This window comes from Giraffa tippelskirchi, chromosome X (genome assembly GCF_054371585.1).
Source record: "Giraffa tippelskirchi isolate mGirTip1 chromosome X, T2T-mGirTip1v1.2.pri, whole genome shotgun sequence".
In the NCBI taxonomy this organism is placed as follows: Eukaryota; Metazoa; Chordata; class Mammalia; order Artiodactyla; family Giraffidae; genus Giraffa; species Giraffa tippelskirchi.
Window position 1 is genome coordinate 152,699,929 of NC_137289.1, and position 15,072 is coordinate 152,715,000.

Genomic DNA, 15,072 nt, shown 5'->3' on the forward strand with positions numbered 1-15,072 from the left:
CGTCCATGGGATTTTCCAGGCAAGAGTACTGTCTAGGTTGGTCATAACTTTTCTTCCAAAGAGCAAGCGTCTTTTAATTTCGTGGCTGCAGTCACAGTCCGCAGCGACTTTGGAGCCCAAGAAAAAGAGGTGAGCTGAGCTGTCACTTTATCGAATCCCTTAACACCCAGGGACAGAGCACCAAACTCTGTGTGTGAGTGCGTGCGTGTGTGTGTGTGTGTGTGTGTGCCTGCACAGTATTTTTCCACTTGCAAAACAGACCATCTCTGCTGCATAATCTTTTTAAGCTAACGACAGGAAAAAAAAATTCCTAGCCGTGAAATGTTAATGGGATGCCAAGTTCAATTTTCCTGCTCCAGAGAAATCTGTGTCTTCCTGGGCACAGAGGGAAGAGGAGTTGGCACGGACTCAGTGCCCCAGGCAGGACACTCAATTATTAAGGCCGGGTCAGGACACCCCATGACACCCACATCTTGAGGGATGTCTGTCTATTGGCAAACAGAACGCCAAAACTCAGAGAGAGGGCCAGTTTCATGACAGCTGTTTTTATGCTTTTTTTTTTCAGTTATTCAGATACTAAACTTCCGTAATGGCTCAGACGGTAAAAAAAATCTGCCTGCAACATGAGAGACCCAGGTTCAATACCTGGTTTGGGAAGATCCCCTGGAGAAGGGGTAGGCTACCCAATCCAGTATTCTTGGGCTTCCCTGGGGGCTCAGCTGGTAAAGAATCTACCTGTAATGCAGGAGACCTGGGTTTGATCCCTGGGTCGGGAAGATCCCATGGAGAAGGAAATGGCAACCCACTCCAGTGTTCTTGCCTGGAGAATCCCATGGACAGAGGAGCCTGTTGGGGCGACAGTCCATAGGGTCGCAAAGAGTCGGACACGCCTGAGCGACTAATGCAACAGACATCATTTAATTTCTTAACATTATTTGTATGTCTGACTTGTCTTCTTTGTTTGAAATTTAAATTTATTTATTGATATTGATTGGAGGAGAATTACAATGCTCTGATGGTTTTTGCCGACATCGGTATGAATCGCCCCCAGGTGTCCATGTGAGCCATGCATCCCAAACGCCTCCCCGCCTGCTCCCTCTAAGCTGTGACAGAGCATGGACGGCCGGTGCCTCGCTTCATCAGACTCACCCTGGTCATCTATTTTGCATATGGTAATGTCCTGAGAGTCGTTTCTAAAAAGAGACGGACTTCCGTGCCGCATGGCACAGCCAGATAATAACAATAATAACAGAACCACGTAAATAAATCAATGATAAATCAAACAAATAAAGTGAAATAATAAAAAATATTACAAGACCAGTGCAGGACTTCCCTAGTGGTCCAGTGGTTAAGAATCCGCCTGCTGGTGCAGGAGACATGGGTTCAGTCCATGGAGACGTGGTTCAGTCCAGGGAGATTCCACGTGCTGTGTGGCAACTGAGCCCGGGGTCCCCGAAACAAGAGAGGCCATTGCAGCTTGAAGACTGTACCCCGAAACTACACAGCAGCCCCCCCTCATGCAACGAGAGAAAGCCGGTAGACAGCAAGAAAGACCCAGGCCGGAACACCAGAGTGGGGAGCCTTTCCCTTCTCCAGCGGATCTTCCCGACCCCGGGGATCGAACCCAGGTCTCCCGCATTGCAGGCGGATTCTTCACCAGCTAAGCTATGATGGAGGCCCCCAAGAAAGACCCAGTGCAGCCTGCAAACAAACAAACAAATGAAAGAAATAAACTTGCTTTATCTTTCAGGAATCAACAGCTGTCTCTGAAGACCCAATCCAGGATGACTATCATTGATTCTATCCATATTCATGAACGGGTAGGGCACGTTTGTCAAACACTGCAGGGGAGGTGCGTGCTAAGTCATTTCAGGCGTGTCCGACTCTTTGCGACCCTGTGGACCGTAGTCCGCCAGGCTCCTCTGTCCATGGGATGCTCCAGGCAAGAACACTGGAGTGGGTTGCCATGCCCTCCTCCAGGGCACCTTCCCGACCCATGGGTCAAACCCAGGTCTCTTACATCTCCCACCTTGGGAGGCAGGTTCTTTACCACCTGGGCAGGCGCAGTTGAGAAGAAAAAAAGACAGCAGCCCATTGTCAGGTCTGCCTCGTCTGTCTCACAAACGCCATCAGTAGGGAAAAATAAAAAGAATTGCCCGAGTGTAAAAGTAAACGAGAAAGACCGCAAACCTGTACCTTGTGTAGATTCAGGTCGAATATTTACACAGAGGCAAGCTGAATTTCCAACTCCACATGCACAGCACTCTTTTCTATTTAAAAATTGTTTTTTTAAGAAAGGGCTGACTCGAAGGTGTCATAGCTGAAAACAAGAAAAAAGAGGCAGTGTGGAAAATTGCAAGTGAGGCAGAAGAACAGATCTTAGATGCCGTCAGAGGCAGACACGACAGACTGGAAGGCGGAACCCTCCCCTGGGAACCTATAGTCAAGAGTCCCTGGCCAACGTCTGCGGACACAGCTGGGTGTGTATGAGGTTGCAAGGACAGATTCAGCACTGGGGGAGGTCGGGGAAAGTGGGGCTTCAAAGGGACGGAGGTTCATGAAACAAAAGTCCGTAGGGCTTCCCAGGCGGCTCAGACGGTAAAGAATGTGCCTGCAATGTGGGAGACCCAGGTTTGATCCCTGGGGTGGGGAGATCCCCTGCAGGAGGGCGTGGCAACCCACTCCAGTGTTCTTGCCTGGAGAATCCCATGGACACAGGAGCCTGCTGGGCTGCAGTCCAACGGGTCGAAAAGAGTCAGACACGACTGAGTGACTAACGCTTATACATGCTTCCCAGGTGGCTCAGTGGTAAAGAATCCACCAGCAAATGCAGGAGACGTGGGTTCGATCCCTGGGTCACAAAGATGCCCTGGAGAAGGGAATGGCAACCCACGCCAGTATTCCTGCCTGGAGAACCCCATGGACAGAGGAGCCTGGTGGGCTAGAGCCCAAGGGGTCGCCAAGAGTCGGACATGACGGAGCAACTAACACACACACATCCAGACTGTGAGGCAAATTAAATAGGAGAAAACTGGACAAGACGAAAAGCAAAAACAAAGCCTGAGGTGCCAAAGCTGCCACTACAGGGGGAGATCAAGAGATTTTCAATCATACATGGCCACTGCAGGAATTACTCTTTATAATTCTTTTTTTTTTTTTTTTAAAGAGAAGAAGGCAATTACATACAAAAATTCCTCCTCGTTCAGGGAAAGACCTGACGTCTCGCAGCAGAGAGTTTCCTGTTTTTTCAATTGCAGTTTATTTTATGCCAAGCTGTATGTTATGAAGGTTTTAAAAGTTGAATTGTTACTGCCGTCGAAAGGGAACACGAGGGACCTCCCTAGTGGTCCAGCGGCTAAGCACTGTGATTCCAAGGTAGGGGGCCCAGGTTAGACCCCTGGTTGGGGAACTAGTGCTACGTGTCGTAACTAGCAGCTGGTGAAGCCAAATAAGCATAAATATTAAAAAAAAATAAAGGTGACGCGCTGTGTGACCTTCTGAGGCTGGTTCCTTTCACTTAACTTGATGCTTTTGAGTTTCTTCTGCGTGTGTGTCAGTGGCTGCTTCCTTTATTTTTAAGTTAATTTATGCTTTAAAAATTACACCTTCAAAGAGTGGAAAAAAAATTTTTTTAAATAAAGGTAATACACTATTAAAGCACTAATGGGTAGTAGACCTACAGGGACCTGATTTAGTTAGTAAAATGCGTTATAATTAGCTTTTCAAATATTATCTCGTTGTAATGAAGCACACTTGATTTCTTTCTTAAAGAGCTAAGTCAGAGCATCTAAAATCTCTCGCTTCTTGTAAATCATAAAAGTGGCCAGAAGACCTAAACAGACATTTCTCCAAGGAAGATACAGAGATAGCCAAGAGGCCCATGAAAAGATGCTCAGCGTCCCTCATTATAGTTGGTATACGTGCGGGTGGACAGGTAGGGTTCATAGTTGCAGGTGGACAGGTAGGGTGCATAGTTGCAGATGGACAGGTAGGGTGCAGAGTTGCAGGTGGACAGGTAGGGGTGCAGGTGGACAGGTAGGGTGCATAGTTGCAGGTGGACAGGTAGGGTGCAGGTGGACAGGTAGGGTGCATAGTTGCAGGTGGACAGGTAGGGGTGCAGGTGGACAGGTAGGGTGCATAGTTGCATGGACAGGTAGGGTGCATAGTTGCAGGTGGACAGGTAGGGGTGCAGGTGGACAGGTAGGGTGCATAGTTGCAGGTGGACAGGTAGGGGTGCAGGTGGACAGGTAGGGTGCATAGTTGCATGGACAGGTAGGGTGCATAGTTGCAGGTGGACAGGTAGGGTGCATAGTTGCAGATGGACAGGTAGGGGTGCAGGTGGACAGGTAGGGTGCATAGTTGCATGGACAGGTAGGGTGCATAGTTGCAGGTGGACAGGTAGGGTGCATAGTTGCAGATGGACAGGTAGGGTGCAGAGTTGCAGGTGGACAGGTAGGGGTGCAGGTGGACAGGTAGGGTGCATAGTTGCATGGACAGGTAGGGTGCAGAGTTGCAGGTGGACAGGTAGGGTGCATAGTTGCAGATGGACAGGTAGGGGTGCAGGTGTACAGGTAGGGTGCATAGTTGCATGGACAGGTAGGGTGCATAGTTGCAGGTGGACAGGTAGGGTGCATAGTTGCTGGTGGACAGGTAGGATGCATAGTTGCAGGTGGACAGGTAGGGTGCATAGTTGCATGGACAGGTAGGGTGCCCAGATATCGGCATAGATGTGGGACTAGACACACCCCTCAAGAGAGGCAAGACGGAAAATCAGCGGAGTGGAGGGCTGGGCTCAGCCAGCCCGCTGGGCAGGGCAGGCCCAGCCTCGAGGTGAGCATGTGCCAGATGGCCCCTCGGTGGGGCCTGGAGGGTCTCTCGGCATGTGGGGCAGACGAGAGGGGGCTCCCACGGGGCCTTGTCCAGACCAGAGGAGTCCTGGGCTGCGGGGGTCGGGGCGGACCTGGAGGTCGGATGACCTGGGGCCCAGATACCCTGTTATCCATCAGAGCCCAGGAAGCCGGAGAGTGTCATCATTCTCTTCAAACCCTCTCCCGTCCATCCTGAGCTGCCGTATCTTAAACACCTAGGGTGGGAGGGGAACGTGGTCTCATCTGCATCTGGATGCCCGCCACTGTGTTGGGAGCCAGGGACCCAGGAGGTGCTGGCCCCTTGTGTGGAGGTGCCAACATCCCCGGAAGACGACCACCCCAGTCTCTAGGTCCAGCCTTGGCCGGTGAAGCGATGCCCTCTTCTCTCCACCCTTGGTCCTCGCCTGGGACCCCCCACCCCACCCAAGCCCACAGTCTTCAGTTCTTCTGCCAGCAGCATCTTTCCGAAATGCCCACCCAGGACGCAGCACCTGCAAAGGTGAGGCTTCCACAAGGCCTCTGAAGCACAACAGGCAGCCGGATCCGACGTGGTGACTCAGCACCGTCCTCCCTGGGAGAGCCAGGAGGTGAGCAATTGGACCAGGAGATGTTCTGCTTGAAAATCAAGGGTGGCTTTGAAGACAGGCTTGCCTTTTTTTTTTCTTCCCTCCCTCTCTTTTCTTTCACAGAAGGAGCTACACCAACGGCAAGCAGCTTTCAGGATGTCAAAATATTTTTTGTAGCTTTCCTAGGAGCAAGGAAACCTTTTTTGAAAAATCTTTAGCTGGGGTTCTGCCACCTTGGCTAGTACAGTTCCGCGATTTCTTCGTTGCTGTCTCTTTCTCATTTTGAGAGCCTGAAAATGTTTCAGCAATTTGAGACGGCGTGTGAGCCAGGACTGAGGCTACCGCAGTTACACTGAAGTCTGCTTGCAGCTGTTTAACCCTTTTTTATTTTTATTTTTTAAATACACCTTTTCAAGACAGGAGATTTCAATGCACAAAACCGAGGGCGAAAGATCGAGTTTGGACTCGAAGCTTTCAGCGGGAGCCGGGGACGTGGAAAGACTACTGATTTGGCAGTCAGAGGCGTTACATAAATCAGCTTTCATCTGTCTCCATAAAAACAGGAAATCGGCTCAGATGAATAATTTATTTGTTCAATTAAAAAAATTGGCCCCTTCACTCACATGCCCTGGAGACCAAGCTCAAATCATTAACACGGCAATGAGAAGTCAGATATCATGTGAAGAAAAAAGAAAAAAAAATAGAGGGGGTTACATACACACAGACTCCAGTGATGGAATTTTAGATTCTCAGTCAATAAGCTTCCCGCTTCTTAACAGTGATATTGGTCCACACTTCAAGGTTGAATGAGAACCATGCCTCCCAATGACTCCTGGATTTTTAATTTCCATGCACCTTGCTTTCAAATTCTGCATTTTCCTCATGAAAGAGGATCTAAAGGAAATCAACCCTGAATATTCACTGGGAGGACTAGTGCTGAAGCTGAAGCTCAATACTTTGGCCACCTGATGCGAAGAGCTGACTCACTGGAAAAGACCCTGATGCTGGGAAGGATTGAAGGTGAGAGGAGAAGGGGACGACAGAGGATGAGATGGTTGGATGGCATCACCGACTCCATGGAAATGAGTTCGAGCAAACTTAGGGAGATGGTGATGGACAGGGAGGCCTGGGGTGCTGCAGTCCCTGAGGTCACAAAGAGTCAGACATGACTCAGCAACTGAACAACAACAACATATACATATATATATATAATACATATTATTTTATAGTATATAGATATACTACATATATATAGTAGTTCAAGGGGCTCTGCTCAATATAATGTAACAACCTAACCAGGAAAAGAATTTGAAAAAGATGGATACATATATACATATGAGGGAATCACTTTGCCGCATACCTGAAACTAACATAACCTTGTTAATCAACTATATGTGCCAATATAAAATAAAAAATTAAAAAATCATAATAAAAAAACTTTGAAATATATTAAGCATTGTGTTTTATAACTGGGTTGCTGTAAATGTGAATATCATCTGGGCTGGATTCTAGTCACATCTTTTCCTTTTCATTTTAAAAGAAATGAAAACGGGACGTCCCTGGCGGTCCAGTGGTTAAGACTCTGCATTACGAATGTATGGAACAGGGCTTCAGTCCCTGGTCGCGAAACTGCGGATTCTAGTCACATCTTTTCCTTTTCATTTTAAAAGAAATGAAAACGGGACGTCCCTGGCGGTCCAGTGGTTAAGACTCTGCATTACGAATGTATGGAACAGGGCTTCAGTCCCTGGTCGCGAAACTGCAAGGTCCCACATGCCACGCGGCCAAAAATTAAAAGTAAAGAAACGAAAGAAATGAAAGCGTTTTCGTGGACCCCTGATGCTCCACAGACCCTAGGAACCACAAGCTTTTGTGTCAGCTTGCTTTATTGTGCTTTGCACACACTGCGCTTTTTTACAACAGCTTTGTGGCAACCCTGCGTTCTCGCATAACGATCAGCGTTTTTGAGCCACAATGTGTTTTTTTGTTTTAAATTAAGGTAGGTGCATCGTTTTGATAAGACCCAATGCTATTGTATATTTAACCCACTACAATCCGACGTGCACGTAACTTTCTTCAAAATATGCAAACTTTCAAATATTCAAAACGATGCTCCAGTGTTTAAAGGTTTGCAGTTATTACAAAGTGTTGGTTCTGTTGTCTTGGCTGTATACTGTATCCTTGTGATTCTTTTTCTTTTCTTATGCATAGTAGTTTGTCCCTCTGAATAACCCCACCCCTATCTTGCTTCTCCCATGCCACTGCTCACCACTAATTTCTTGTCTATATCTGTGAGTCTGCTTCTGTTTTGTCATATTCACTAGTTTTTAAGGAGTGACTCAGTTACACACACACACACACACACACACACACACACACACACACTTGCTTTTCCAGATTATTACAAGATATTGAATGTAGCTCCCTGTGTTGTATAGTAGATCCTTGTGGGTTATCCATTTTATATATAAAGTGAAAGTTGACCAGCTGTGTCTGACTCTTTGTGACCCCATGGACTATACAGCCCATGGAATTCTCCAGACCAGAATACTGGAGTGGGTAGCTGTTGCCCTCTCCAGGGGATCTTTCCAACCCAGGGATCACACCTGGATCTCTTATGTCTCCAAGACATTGGCTGGCAGGTTATTTACCACTGATGTCACCTGGGCATCCATGTTGCTCCAAATCATGTTATTTCATCATTTTTCATGGCCAAGTAATATTCCATCATATCTACGTACCATTTTTTCTTTATCCATTTCTCTGTCCGTGGACACTTAGGTTGCTTTGATATCCTGACTACAGTCAATAGTGCCTTGTAGAAGAAAATTTGAAAAAATGCTAGCCACTCTCTTGAAAAGAAAGCCCTGCAAAGTGGACCAGTCGTGGGTGTGAGTTGAGACAGAAGAAAAGACATCGTCTGGGGCCACGTGCACCAACCCTGTCCACAGAGCCTTCAGATCCTCAGGCTACAGAGGCGCTGAACACTCGGAAAGGACATTAAAAAAAAGATAGTCCAGATGTTATTTTCAGCTATCAGTGCCTTGGCCGTTTCAGTTGAAAGTAGGACAGGAGCTATATATAAACATGTCAACAAATAAAAATCCTTTTGTGACTTTAACTGCCGCAGGAAAAACACCTCGGCTCCTAGCTGGGTATCTGGCATCAGCTTAGAGATGGTGGGGTGCAATTTTCTTTTTATGCTCACGTTGAGAATGCAGCTCTCTGACAGTGAGAAGCTTCTGAAAAAGGTGAGAGAACGTTTAATTTCCGTGAAGACGAATACCCTGCTCTGAGCAACAGCAAACTCAGAGCCAAAAAAACATACAGAATCACTGGACCTTTGAGTGTGTGTGTGTGTGTGTGTGTGTGTGCGTGTGCTCACTCTGTTGTGTGAGATAGGAAATGCTAAAATGTAATATATATTTTTAAAGTGAAATTGCTCAGTTGTGTCTGACCCTTTGCAACCCCATGGACTGTAGCCCACCAGCCTCCTCTGTCCATGGGATTCTCCAGGCAAGAACACTGGAGTGGGTTGCCGTTTCCTTCTCCAGGGGATCTTCCCGACCCAGGGATCAAACCCAGGTCTCCCGCACTGCTGACAGATTCTTTACCATGTGAGCTACCAGGGAAGCCCATATTTTTAAAAGCTTTCATATGCATACACCTGAAACTAATGCAATATTTTAAATTACCCATACCTCAATAAAAACAACAACTGTAAAAAAAAATCCAATGGAGCTTCCCATTTGGCACGGTGGTTAAGAATCCACCTGACAATGCAGAAGACACAGCTTTGATTCCTGGGTCGGGAAAACCCCCTAGAAAAGGAAACGGCACCCCACTCCAGTGTTCCTGCCTGGAGACCCCCATGGACAGAGGAGCCTGGCGGGCTGCAGTCCATGGGGTCGTAGAGAGTCAGACAGGACTTAGTGACTAAACAACAATATATATTTTTAAAAGTTTTACTATGTGTATACCTGAAACCAATATAATATTATAGATCAACTTTTATTAAATAAAATTGCAATATTGTAAATCAACCATACCTGAATAAAAACAACCCTTGTAAATAGTATAACACCACCTATTCAGAAACAATAGCAAAAAAGTTTTTATTGCGATAATATACATGATGTTATAAATATATATTATATATTTATATTATATTTACATTAAATGTATTATAAATATTTCATTGTATTTATTATATATGTATATTATGAATATATTGTCATTGTATTTATTATATATGTATATTATGAATATATTGTCATTGTATTTATTATATATGTATATTATAAATCAATTTACATTATATTTACATTATATATATTATATATATTTATAACATTATGCATATTATCATAATAATTTTTAATTTATATATGTAATCGAGAAAAATAATATAATTTTGTCATTTTAACCACTTTTTAAAGATTTTTTTTTTCCGTGCACCATTTTTAAAGTCTTTATTGAACTTGTTACAATATTGCTTCTGTTTAATGTTTTGGTTTTTTGGCCACGAGGTGTGTGGGATCTTAACTCCTTGACCAGATATCGAACCCGCCACCCCCTGCATTGGAAGGTGAAGTCTCAACCACCAGAGCACCAGGGACATCCCCGTTTCAACCATTTTTAAGTGCAACATGCAGTGGCAGGAAGTACTTTTATACTATTGTACAACCACCGCTGCTCTCTGTTTCCAAGTATTTTTTTTGTTTTGTTTTTAGTGTAGGAATCCAAAGAGGAAAAATGCTTACTTTCTAAAAATGTGTTTGGACAAAGGCGTTGAGAACAGATGCCAATGTATCTTTCTAAAAACGATGAAATCGTTGGAGTCAACTGAAGTCCGTGGCATTTGGGAACAGATGAGCTTAGATGCTGAAGCTGAAGCTCCAGTGCTTTGGCCACTGGATGCTAAGAGCTGACTCACTGGAAAAGAGCCTGATGCTGGGAAGGATTGAAGGCGGGAGGAGAAGGGGACGACCGAGGATGAGATGGTTGGATGGCATCACCCACTCCATGGACATGAGTTTGAGCAAGCTCCGGGAGTTGGTGATGGGCAGGGAGGCCTGGCGGGCTGCAGTCCATGAGGTCGCAAAGAGTCGGACAAGACCGAGAGCCTGAACTGAACTTCACTGTGCTTTGTTCTGCTCATAATTGCTCTGGGGTCCAGCAGAAACTCTGGGTCCATTTGGCACTAAGTCATCCTTGATGAAGGAAGGAAGGAACATGTGAAAGTTCAGTAACGATCAAGATCACGGCTCCTGAGATTTGAACCATCAGATTCCTCAAAAATGCATTCAATAAATCCGCACGATGCATTTTATTATTGCCTTTAAATAGCTGTGACCCCTGTGTGTCCTGAGGCACAGACAAAGGATGTGTCCAGTAATACTCCCCAGGGACATGCAATGCTACCCAGAAATGGTTCACTTACCCCTTCCTCTCCTGCGCATCTCAGCATAGACTCGGTGGCTGCCCACATATTTTCTCAACTGCATAACCATCCTTACATTTTTTTTTTTTTTTTTTTTTAGCAAAGAACATGGCTTAGATTATTTTAAAAAAAAACCAACAACAATGTCCACTAACGAGGAGATTTGTTAAGCCTTCCTACACTTGTGTGGGCTCCTCTCGTGACTCAGTGGTAAAGAATCTGCCTGCAATGCAGGAGACGTAGGAGATAAGGGTTCGATCCCTGGGTGGGGAAGATCCCCTGGAGGAGGGCATGGCAACCCACTCCAGTGTTCTTGCCGGGAGGATCCCACGGACAGAGGAGCCTGCAGGAGTCCACGGGGTCGCAGAGAATCGGACACGACTGAGCTACTGAAACACAGTCTATATACGGAACATGTAAGTATGTAAAGGAATATCTTCCCTGCGTTTTACTTTTCTGAACTTTTTTTTTTTTAATGGCTTTTAAGAGGAACAGCAAGATTATAATAAAAATCCTCAACTCTGGGGTCTTCCCTGGCAGTCCGCTGGTTGGGACTCTGCCCCATCAGTGTGGTGGACCTGGTTCAATCCCTGTCCAGGGAACTAAGACCTGACAAGCCTTTAAGTGCAGACAGAAAAAAAAAAAAGTCAGTCTATTAACATAAACCCAGCTGCAGTGGAAAGGGGTTGGTTATGAATCATATGACTTCCATTAAAAAAAAAAGAGAGAGAGAAGCCACACATTTGAACTTTGGAAAACACAGCGAGGACAAAGCTGGCTGATGAACACGTGGGAGAGACCCCTGACCTGGTGTTTGGGGGCAACCGAGGCTACCCAGACAAGGAATCTCGGGGAACAGCCCTCTCGGGAAGGATCCCAGCCAGCTAGCTGCACCTGCCTTCTTTGCCCTGCAGGACACAATAGCAGGAGATAAAGCAGGGTGGCGAATTTAGAAGCAGATTTTAAAGACGCCCTCTCTCCTGCCTTCCCCCCAGAGACATACAATCCCAAGTTGCACGCCCACAAAGGGCATTGACAATCCTCACAGCTGCTTCTAGAAAGAGGTACCGCAAAATGCCAAAAAAAAAACACCAAAAACCCAAACAGCTTGACGACGCCCCTAGTCTGAAGTGTTCTAAGCAGTTTTCTAAGGAGTTCCTTGGGAATGCAATCAACACAGTGTCCCGGTGGGAAACGCCAGGATACTCTCTGTGTTGGGAAGAGAACCTTGATGCTCCTCCGGACAACTGACAGATTCCTTCTAACGCCAGCTAGGGACAGATTTGGCCACCTGATGGCAAAGAGCGGGCTCACTGGAAAAGCCTCTGACGCTGGGAAAGATTGAAGGCGGGAGGAGAAGGGGACGACAGAGGATGAGATGGCTGGATGGCATCACCGACTCGATGGAGATGGGTTTGAGCGAGCTCCGGGAGTTGGTGATGGACAGGGAGGCCTGGCATGCTGCAGTCCAGGGGACTGCAAAGAGTCAGACACGACTGAGCGGCTGAACAACAAGGAAAAAGGGACAAAGTGGGTGATTAAATAGTTAATCCCACGAGGGGATTGTAAGCAGAAAAAATATGTGAGACCTCTGTGAGTTAATTGGAAAGGGGCATGGCAACCCACTCCAGTATTCTTGCCTGGAGAATCCCCCGGACAGAGGAGCCTGGAGGGCTAGAGTCCTTGGGGTCGCAGAGCGTCGGACACGACTGAGCGCAAACGTCTCGTCTGTGAGTGAACGATCACTCAAGCCAGCATGGTTGCTTAACCAGAAAACCGAGCAGACAAGACAAGACCCGCCCGTAAACGATAAAACAATGATGGCGTGAGCCCCATACCCTATCCAGTGAGCTCGGTGAGTTAATGACCTCTGGGACGTGCCCTCTGCACACACGAAAAACAAACCCTTGTGGACTAGCTGGACCATGTAGGCACAAGAAAACTCCCCCGCTCAACCTGCAGGAGGAGCTGATGATGGAAGCGTGATGTCCATTCGAGAAAGACAGAGAAGATCTTCTTTTCTTTTCATACTTTTCCTTCGATTCTAAAACTGTAGCCCAGTAAGGGGCTTCCCAGGTGGCCCAGCGGTAAAGAGTCCGCCTGCCAATGCAAGGGACGCAAGAGACGCAGGTTCGATCCCTGGGTGGGGAAGATCCCCTGGAGAAGGAAATGGCACTCCACTCCGGTATTCCTGCCTGGAGAATCCCATGGACAGAGGAGGCTGGCGGAGCTACAGCCCATGGGGTCGTAGAGTTGGACACGACTGAGCGACTACAGCTCAGTAAGTTCTCAGGGTCCGGCACCCCATAAAACCCACCTGCTTGTTAGACTCACAAGCGCCCTGTTCTAATAAATCATTTCGTATCCATCACTTTGCTCTCACTGAATTCTTCTCCGTGCTGACATTAAGGACTGTGGTTCCAGAGCTCTTTGGAGACCCCAAAAATGACAACTATCCCTTTCACTAGGAGAAGAGTGTTTCCCTCGGACCCTCTTGCCTCTTAAGGTAGCAGGTCCCAAGAAAGACAACCAGGTGTGACTTTCTTTGTCCTGGGTTACTGATTATCCTGTTGCTGTTCAATCACTCAGTCGTGTCTGACTCTCTGCGATCCCAGGGACTGTAGCCCACCAGGCTCCTCTGTCTGTGGGATCCTCCAGGCAAGACTACTGAAGTGGGTTGCCATTCCCTTCTCAAGGGGATCTTCCTGACCCAGGGATCGAACCCGCGTCTCCTGCATGAACCGACGGATTTTTTACCACTGAGCCACCAGGGAAGCCCAAGGGACCTTACACATATAATTAAGGTTGAAAAGTGAAAGTGAAAGTCACTTGGCTGTGTCCGACTCTTTGCAACCCACCCAGGGACTCTCCAGTCCATGGAATTCTCCAGGCCAGAATACTGGAGTGGGTAGCCTTTCCCTTCTCCAGGGCATCTTCCCAATCCAGGGATCGAACCCAGGTCTCCCGCATGGCAGGCGGATTCTTTACCCACTGAGCCACCAGGGAAGCCCAAGAATCCTGGAGTGGGTAGCCGATCTCTTCTCCAGGTTATGGACCTTAAAATAGGGAGATGATCCTGGATTAGCCTGGTGGGTCCACTCTAATCCCACAAGCCTTCAAACGCAGAGGACGTTGTTGGGCTGGAGCGCGGGAGAAGGGAAGGCAGGAGGCAAGCTGGAGATGCTGAGGGTGGGATGCTCGGACCGGAGACAGGGCCCCCTTCCCTCCGCACCGCTGACCACCCGTTCAGAAGCGGGGAATTCAGCCTTACAGCCACAAGGAAGGAGCTCCTGCCGTCCGGCGACCCGAACAAGCTCAGAAACAGGCTCCTCCACGTCACTGCCAGGGGAGCCCAGTGGGTAGACGGCTCCGCTTTGACCGTGCTAGACTTGAGCCCGGGATCACAGGCGAGACTTCTCACCCACAGGGCAGCGAGACGGATCAGATATTGGTGTTGTTGGACTTGGTACATGTGGGGTCGTTTATTGTTCTTGTTCAGTCCCTCAGTCGTGTCCAACTCTTTGCGACCCCATGGACCACAGCAGGCCAGGCTTCCCTGTCCATCGCCAACTTCCAGAGTTTGCTCAAACTCATGTCCATCAAGTCGGTGATGCCATCCAACCATCTCATCCTCTGGGGCTGCCAGGTTTGCTGGGTAGGGGTCTGTGTGCGGGCTCCTTGAGGGTCTGGGTTACGGGGAGTTGTAGGGGGGATCCCAGCTGTGATCTGGGTGGGGGTCCGGTGAAAGTCTAGGTGGGGTGCCCTGGCTCCTGTAGAGTCCCAGCTGGGAGTCCACGACCTGTCTGGCTGGACTGGGAGGGGGTCCCGCCATCTGCGCAGGGTTCTCCAGTCTGTGGGAGGTTCTGTGTTCTAGGCTGGAGGGCGGGGCAGGAGGGCGGTTAGTGTATCAGGAGGCCGTGGTCAGAATGGATGGTTTGGGGTCCAGGTTAGGCTCTCAGGGCCGGCGGGCCGGGAGAGGAGCCCTGGGGCAGGAGTCCAAGGTCCGGGTTGGGTCCACGTCTGGGTGGGGGGTTGTGCAGCCAGACGGAATCCTGGGGGTCTGAGTGTGGTCCCAGGGGCGAAAGGGGTTTGGGACCTCAGGGTCTGTGTCCCTGGGGACTGGTCCAGACAGGGGACGTGTGCGTGTGCGTGTGCGTGTGCGTGTGCGTGTGTGTGTGTGTGTGTGTGTGTGTGT